This window comes from Pogoniulus pusillus, chromosome 8, assembly GCF_015220805.1.
Source record: "Pogoniulus pusillus isolate bPogPus1 chromosome 8, bPogPus1.pri, whole genome shotgun sequence".
Lineage (NCBI taxonomy): Eukaryota > Metazoa > Chordata > Aves > Piciformes > Lybiidae > Pogoniulus > Pogoniulus pusillus.
This window is the reverse complement of record NC_087271.1, coordinates 29,750,617-29,760,118: the sequence shown is the minus strand read 5'-3', so window position 1 is coordinate 29,760,118 and position 9,502 is coordinate 29,750,617.

Genomic DNA, 9,502 nt, shown 5'->3' with positions numbered 1-9,502 from the left:
CAAGCAGATATTTACAGTATATACAGAAATACACAAGGTAAAAGGTAATACAGAAACACAACTCCCCTCCCAGAAACCTGAGTCCCCAGGAGGTGCTCTCAACCACCCCTTCAACTTCCCCCTGCCCCTCTCAACCTTACCCCAGTCCCAAGGAAGCATAGAGGTTCGGCCAAGAGGTTAAGAAGCAAAGGTGAGTGGAGGGTATGTTAGAGAGATGCAGCTCAGTCAGCAGCCCGAGTGAGAGAAAATGGCTAGAGTTATCTAATGTTTTCATTTCTTCTTCCAAAACTCCTCAGCGAGACTTCTGAGGGAAGTTGACATCACCATTGTTTTCCTTTCACAGCCTGTGATCTAGTTCTTCTCACCAAAACATTCTAGCCAGCTTCAAACTAGCACAGGGGTTTACTCTTCTTGACTTCTGTGCCCACAGGAAGATGTGCACCCTTTTATAATTCTTAGCACAATTTCATCCTCTTCTTTTTCAAAACTGGCAGAATTTGCAGTTACATCTAAACTTTTATATGGCTTTTTTCTATGTCAGAAACTTGGTAATAAAAATAGGTTATACGAACATGCTAACTTTGTTACATGAAGCTCTTCTTTTGTGGCCTGTATCTTTTGTTTGAATGACATACCACCAAGTGACTTTCTGATACGATTAACAAGAGTGACTTTCTGATATGATTAACAAGAATTTCCTTTAAAGCTGGACAGAAAAGTAATCAACAACACAAAACCTCCCATTTTTGCACCGCAGCATGGTCTAGAATGTGCAGATATGCTGACTCCTGATATTAGGCTATGCTTAATATTATAAACAAGTGTGTTTTGCTAGGTCTGAAATAACTTCTGGTGTGAAGACTTTAAGTTCCCAGTATCTGTCTTGAGGTTGAGCTCATTTCTGTAGTGTGAGAAATACATGGGGTTTTTTTCAGTTCCAATTTCCGACTAAGAGGAAAATACCACAAGGCTGCTCCTGATTTTTAGTGAGAAAGCAGAAACAGGCTGTCGTGCAATGTGCCTATGTGGCCTCAGGGCTTTCAGACTTTCTAGACAATTAAAAACTTTTAAGTTGAGTAAGTTCAATCCCTATCAGTGACAATGAATATTCCCAAATAGTCATGTTTTTAATATATTAGTTAGATAATGGTTTTATAACATGGGGGAAAATGCTGGTTACTGGTGTGATAGTTTTCTTGCTAAGCTTGTGTTACAATGCAGAACCACAGGAACAGTTGCTGACCTAGCAACAGTCCTCCATTGCTGTAACTACTCCCAATGCTCTTCTATATAAGTGAGTCAATCTTCTAAGTAATTTCCTAGACTGTATAGTAAACTTGCCTGACTTTAATCTTCCCTCAAATTAGGAGCCTTGCAGGACTTTTAACATTGAGGCATGGGAAGAAGCTGTATTGAATTTTGGCATCCTTGTCTTGTGAGGGAGGTTTTTTTCAGTGAAAAATATTCTCTCTTTATCATCTGTGTGCTGCAGAGCAGGATCTGTAAGTCTGGAAATGATGGTTTCCATCCTTCCTTCCTGTTTCAAGGAATCTTTAAGCAGTGTCCCACTGTGGTATGTGCTACTATGTTTAACAACATTGTAATGATAGCAATTTAACAGCTTGGTGTTTCTGCTAATTGTATTGTAAAGGCATCCAGCAACAATGGTATTTTATTTGCCACAGGTAGGCTCCAGTGTTAATTCTAATTTGATAAAAAAATGAAACAAACCAAACAACCTTCCAAAACCACAAATAACCCCCTCCAAAACACAGAACTACAACAAAACCAACAAAAAACCACCAAAACCAACCAACAGCAACAACAACAAACCCTGAAACCACAAAATGAAACAAAACTTACTATATGATAAAGCATTCAAAATTAATAACCTTTCCCTTTTAGAGTGAAGCGTTTGAAGATGTTATACCAATCAAATTAGAAACAGCAGACTGTTTGCCTGTGTTTTCTTCTGCTATGCCCCTGAAAGGCTTTTAGTTCACAGATTTCAGAGCTGGTTTTGTATGCAGCATGCAGATACTTGCATACTTTATTCTGAATTTCTACCTGCGGAGACTATGTACAGACACTCAACATTTCCTCAGGCTCACAGCAAAGCATTTTTATTGTGCTTATTCCCAAAGGGAAAATTCAGTCCACTTTTTATGTAGTTTTAAATCTTTGGGATAGTTATGACTGACAAAGAATATAACGTTGAATAGAAATATGGAAGCAATTAGGGCAACAGGCATTACTTGTTCAATGGCTTACAATATATAATTGATGGAGTGAAGGATGGAGACAGACCTCTGCCTGCACCTCACAGTGAGAGGCTTTGCAGGGAATTTCTGTTGCCAACAAGCATAACTCCCTGCAAAGTATCCTGAAAAACTCAGGATTACAGAAATGCCAAAATGCATTAACTAGGCACTTTTAAAATGAGATGAAACAATTCAACAAAATCTTCAACTTGTAAATAGCTTGTGGATGTTTGGAGAGGCAAAAGAATAATTGGGAATAAAGTGATTCCCACCATTGTGAGTTGCCATTATAAGCATATTGCCAAAACAATAAGTCAATAACAAGAGCACGAGTTTCCTTTTTCATACTGAGAAATTCACACCAATAGTGTGCATTCAGAATTATGGCTTGAGGTAGAGAAAATACATGCATGTTGGGTTTTTTGTAGTGTACCAGACATGCCCATGACTTAGTGCGAAACACCATGTGTGTCTAGTATGATGGTGTTGTAGTCTCAGAGGTAGCATGCAATGTGGCAGTTACTATGGTAACAAGATGTTTTTCATTGAAGAGCCATTAAAATGGTGGCATATAAATAACTTATGTACAGTGCTTAGTCTTTGAGAGAGCAGTTCTTGTCCAGGGATTTAAGCATATGCTTTCATTCCCATTTATTCCCCCTACCCCAATTCCTTACCTAAATTCTTGTGTATTTTTGATGTCGTATGATCAGCCTCTCTCAGTTTTAGCACTTTGCCTCTTCAAAGCTGTAATGTTGGCAGACCTGATATGGTGCAATAGGATACAACTGAAAAATGTACTTGTTGTTAAGGGATCAAGACTAGAGGAAGTAAACCAGGTAAAACTCTCATTCCACAGCTCAGTTAAGACTTACTCAGTTAAGAGTACAAGCTTTAGAAGTGTGGAGCATTTTGTCCCACTGTATGCTCCAGTGTATTATTGTATTTAACTTTAGGCACCAGAGTAATGAAATGGACATAGTTAGATGATAATTTACTGAATTAAAGCTAAATAAAGGTGGAAATGTTTTCCTGAGTTGGAGATTGGCGGTTCATATCTGTGTAAGATCAAGTCACTATAATTAGACAGAGACCAAACCTTACAGATAACTCTCTTCCCACTTCTCCATGTGTCTGGAGGAGTAGGGCTAAAGCAGCAAAGAAGATAGGTGATTCCACTGCAGTGTAAACAGCAGGGAAGACAAATTCTCTCTAACTGCCCCACTATCCAGAGTCACGTAGCACAGGAGATGGATGCAATTTGTGTACTGGAAAGTAAAGAACTGTAATTTCTATGAGTATTTTATGGAGCTGTACATTGAATGAAAATTTCCTGAGATTACCGTGACATGCATTAACTTAAACAACTCTAACTCACTTGGGTGAGGTAGCTGCTACTGTGAAAGGGGGATATTAGAGTGCTCACTGCCCTGAAAATGTATTAAATGTACTGAAGAAGGAGATGAATTTCAGCATTAATACACAATTGTAAAGGAAATAATAAAACCCTCTCTAACTGTTGAAACTGAACTGATATAACAAGAAAAACGTCTTAATTCATCATTAAATCATTGCTGTATAAGAGGCAAAATGATGTAATTGAAGCTTGCTGACCAGCATCCAGTGGATTAGAGGGCCAGTAGCGGGATACAGTGGCACACATTCAGGCAAGAGCATTACACTATGAAAACATATTCACAGAGGTAGATATGATAATCTTACTTGGTAAAGCCATGCACTGTGCCAACTCTTCTACCATCAGGTAGCCAACCTACCCTTCTGTTCTAAAAGGAAAGCTAGTAGAAATATCCTATGAAAGGCCAGCAGAAATTGAAATTTAATGCAGAGTAGCAACACAGTCTTTGAACTGAGTAGCATGTGCAGCCAGTTACCAACCACCTGATTCTCTTATTACCACAAGAATTCTTGAGTTTACTGTTTACTGTTATTTTTGCCTTTGTTTTGTCTTCTTTCCAGATGCTCATTTCCAGAGAAAAAGCCTCACTAGCATATCTGAAGAATAAATACTTGCATGGATAGTCACCAACGTACACTAGGAACATTCACTGATCTAAACCAGTTCGATCCCAAAATTCATGTTAGCAGAATTTCACTGTCAATAATCTCAAATAGCTTCAATGCAGCAGAGAACATAAATGAAAGAGCTGTGGCAGAATCATGCATGGGTGAGCTGCAGCACCCAGGAAGACAGCATCTGCTTATCACTCTTTTCATATAAGGTTCTGAGGAATAAATAGTTGTCTTGCTGCTGCAAAGAGGATTTAGCCACTGCTAGTGAGAAGTACATAATTCCCAGAGGACAGACCTCACTGGAGATGGGAACCTGCTGTTGTGTTTTCCTGTCTTGCATTAGAAATTAAAGCCAAATTGAATAATAATCAGACATGGAGCTGACTTGAAATTACTACTTGGTTTCATTGATTCAAGGGCAGAAATGGCAGTGTTTACTCCAAGGAATACTCAGTATTTCTGTAGGAAGGAGTTTTACTGAAAATTATATTCTTAGCAATAGTTCTATTTCCAATTCTAAGAACAGAAGGCTGAGAAACTTCTGTGACAGTGTGTGATAAATATGGGCAAACACTGAATTTCTGTGACAATTCTATGTATATGCAGTCAAAACAAAGCTATACATTGAAAATCTCAGGCATTATTAAGGCTGTAAATTCAGTAATTTCAGTGCTGGAATCCGAGGTTTGGAGGATAACCTTAACTTGATATCAGTATTTTATCAGTATCCATGTGATCTGATTTTAATTTTTTTTAAACTTTATTATTTTCCCTAAAATTCTTCCTTTAGATGTAGCCCTACTGATAATGTATTCCTGGACTAATGGAGAAGCTAAAACTGAACAACCTTTTGTTCATCCTTTCACAGGAAGATAGTTAATTTTCAACAACCTCCACCTTGGAAAACTCTGACTGATAAATGTAGAAGGCCTAGATGAACAAGTATATGTCAGCTTCTGTGACAGATGAGCGAATCAGTAGGATTAAAGTGAACTAGGTTAAGCCTCAAATCTGCCACAGCATCACTCTGTGACAGTGGGTAATTCAGTCAGCTCCTGTCTTTCTGTCAGATGGATTGTAGGGGATAAATATTGGGAAAGCAGTCACCTATGCAAAAGGTGCTTAGGAATGATGACATCAGAAATCGTTAAATGGTGAAAGTACATTGTGCTAATGTTGGTTCTCTTCTGTAATGACATGCAATAGAAAACAAAATAAACCCAAAATATTTATTAGATTCGTTAGGGACACATCTCCTTAATACTCTATAAAATCTAGTAATAATTAAAAAAACAATGCTAACTTTTTTATTGTTAAAAAAATGAGTATTTTTCTAATTGCAATGTTTCCCAAATCTGTCTTTGGTTGTAAAATGGGTACAAAACCCTGAACATGAGCCCAGTGGTGTGCACAGGTGGCCAGGAAAGTCAATGGCATCCTGGCCTGGATCAGGAAAGGTGTGGCCAGTAGGACAAGGGAGGTTATTCTTCCCTTGTACTCAGCACTGGTCAGGCCACACCTTGAGTGCTGTGTGCAGTTCTGGGCTCCTCAATTCAAGATAGATGTTGAGGTACTGGAATGTGTCCAGAGAAGGGTGACAAAGCTGGTGGGAGGCTTGGAGCACAGCCCTGTGAGGAGAGGCTGAAAGAGCTGAGATTGTTTAGCCTGGAGAAGAGGATGCCCAGGGATGACCTAATTGCTGTCTACAACTACCTGAAGGGAGGCTGTAGCCAGGTGGGAGTTATCTCTTCTGCCAGGCAACCAGCAACAGAACAAGGGGACACAGTCTCAAGTTGTGCCAGGGGAGGTCTAGGCTGGATGTTAGGAGGAAGTTCTTCATGGAGAGAGTGATTTGCCATTGGAATGGGCTGCCCAGGGAGGTGGCGGAGTCGCTGTCCCTGGAGGTGTTAAGGAAAGCCTGGATGAGGCACTTAGTGACATGGTCTAGTTGCTTGGACAGTGCTGGGTGCTAGGTTGGCCTGGCTGATCTTGGAGGTCTCTTCCAACCTGGTTTAAAAAAAAAAAAATCCAGATAACCTAACCTGTAGCTGAGGTCAGCAAATATGAGATCCCAACCTACTCATTCCCCCATAGCACATTTTAAAGTCTAAGTAAGCAAGCAACAGGAAATAGAAAAACATGTAGGAGATAGATACTAACCAAACTAAGTAAGTTACTGTAGGGTGGCAATATGTTGGTTCTCAAGTGTAGCACACAATACGGTACAGCTGCCGTCAATTCTCTCTTCTGTACTAAACTAATACTCTCTCTCCTGGCCTGCACCATATCCTAGACTGGTGATTGAAGCTGACAGGACTGAGCTTATGCGTCTGGGGTACACAGGAACAGGTTCTTCTATGGGGTCAGTACTGATTTTGAAGTTCCACAAGAGCAACGGTTGAAGGCAACGTATAGGAGATGACAAAGTGGTGGTGTTTTGCTGAGGGGGATCATTCCCTTGCATTGTCACTTGACTCTGTTGCACCTGTGTTTTTGTTCCTGTGCATGAAATTTTTGCTTCCACTGTGCTTCTCTGTTGATACTTTTTGATTCCAGCATAGTTTTCAAACTGGTAGAGGATACTGGAGCACCAGTCACCCATAGCATTTGGTTGATGAGTGATGCTGCCCTGTTTTGTATGGAGTGATGTAGTTGAGCTGCTCACTCTTTTTGAGAGCTTCCTCTACATGAATTTCTCCTTTTGCTGTTCGTGCATGTCCTTTGTTGATGTCAACAACTGTAACATACATGTATGGGACATTATAACCTGAAGCTTTGATATCAGTCCTTTCTCAGTTGTTGCTATGCCCTCCTGCTGTTATTATAATGACAAAACTATTCTGCTGCTCATTTCATATTTCTGCTCTCAGGATTTCTCTTTCTAAAGTCACATTTGTAGTGATCCTTCAAACTTATTTAGAAGAGTACTGTATAAATAATGTCTTTCACAGATTTTTTTTTTCTCATAATCAACTTCAAGGGAGAAGCAAAAAAAGAGAACTATTGTGGGTTTTGTATGAGGAAAACCTCAAGTGTTCACAGCATACTTTCCCAATAACCACCATGAAAAATTTCGTCTTGGAGGAGACTCTTTAGGCTTCTCATAAAGTGCATAGACTTTTGTAGAAGGTGTCTTTCTTAAGAACTGGCACACTTTGTGTGCAGAGAGCTTTCATTTGCCTATCATCCAACTATATTATAGTCATAGCTGTGTCAGACAACGGAGAATGAAACTAATGCTTTTCATTTTTAACAGACTAGATTCTATTTTAGCACAGAACTTGTTTTGTTTAAGAAAGACAAGGCAAGCTAGTTAAGTTGTATATGCTAACAGATCTGTTTTAAATGTTCATGGTGACTGAATAATTAGATGTGTTCTTAGTTTAAAAACTCACTACATCCTATGACTAGGTAAGATGCTTGAATGAAGTGCAATCCTGGGATCTGCTATACACAGAAAGAAGAGCTTCAAGTTGCCTCTTTAAAGCAAGGTAAAAAAAGGTATTTCTCTGTGGGATGACTCTGCTTAATTGAGTAATTTAAATTTTACTTTAGCCTCATGTATTCTGGTGGATTCAGAGATGGATGAGAGAAATGTATCTTTTTATATGTTTGCTGCTGGTGATTATGGAATAAACGATAGGCTGTTTATATAAATAGATAGTATTTAACTTTATTTTCTTCAGTCTTTTTACTTCTTTGTTGTCAACAGAAATATATGGTGTGCTAGGCTTTTTCTGGTCTAAATTGGACTTTTTTCTTTAGCTGCGTGTTCCTTGTAATGCAAAACAGTAGGCAGTGATCCATGCAGGCTTCCATTTATAATATTAATACAAACCATGTTCCATGCTAATACATCTCATTAATATTAAAGCAAGAAGTGTAAGACTAGTGAGTGCTTAATCACTTGCAATTAGCACCTAACAGCTAATTCAGTAAAGGGCTTTTAGAAGGAAAAAAGTGTGTATATGGAAGGGGGGGGAAGAGTGGGAAGCAGCGGTTTTCTAAATGCTAGTGGATTTAACTTATTGAATACTGCAAAAATGTAATAATTAAAGGAATTCTTGTAACCAGATGATTTTCTCTTAATTGATCATTATAAAATAAAATAAAATAAAACCTTATTCTCCTTAGAAAAGAATGCAATGACCACATAAACTATAAAGTCCCTTTACTAAGCTAGTGAAGATTGTTCTTAAAATTCAATCATCTAGGATCATCTGAAGTTTGATCTGCTCATACAGGAATCTTATCTTTACTGAAATGAGGAGCACCATACTCAATTTGTTGGGTTGTTTATGGGTGTAGAAAATTTAATCAGCCCGAAGCTGAATTTTCCACATCAGATTCTTGAACTACCAATCTACAAAGTCTAGTGAAGGAAAAGGGTTTATTGAGTATTAGGAGAAGCAACTTCCCAGTATTCTTCACATGAGTCTATGTCATGTTTTGTTTTATGGCTGCTGTTCTGGTATCTCCTCAGCCTGAGATTGCTTGTCAACTAATGCTTGTCTGTTTGTGAAACTTAACTTCCTCACATGGAGATTCTGGAGTGCTTGTGCCTTTAGTGTTAAGAAAAAATACAAGTAAAAGTCAATGAATTATCACTTTATCTCATCTCCCATTGCAGCTGCACTTCAGAATCTCCCTGATGCAACTTCTCCAGTTGTGTTAGTATGTACTGCAACTTAAGTTTGTTGTTTGTTTTCGTTTTTTTTAAAGGGTGAGTGGTGTTCAGAGCCAGACTTTGAAAGCAGGACACTTACCTCTCTTCTTGGTTTCGCTTTGATTTTCTCTGCTGCTTTTTCTGAGACTCAATTCTTTCATTTGAAAGAACCTACATATGTAATTGGAGAAAAATCTGACTGAGGATTTGAGTGTTCTTAGGAAGTGCTTATGATTTTCTTTGCATGTGTGTGTTGCACTATGCTCCTGTGAATCATAGATAAAAAAACTATTGGTACATGCTGATGTCTGTAAAGAGCAAACCATGTCATTGAGGCAGGAGTAGCTTTGCTGTCAACAGCTTTCAGGAGAATTGTGTCTATTTTCACATATTTTGGATTATCTGAGGAGATCTACTCTGTGGATAGGAGCTAAGATGATGTCTTACCTCCCACTTTTTCTCTCCCTCTGCTGTGCTTACCTGGTCTGGGACTCTTGATTGTTTTTCTTATTATATATATTTTTATTATATTTTATATATTTGT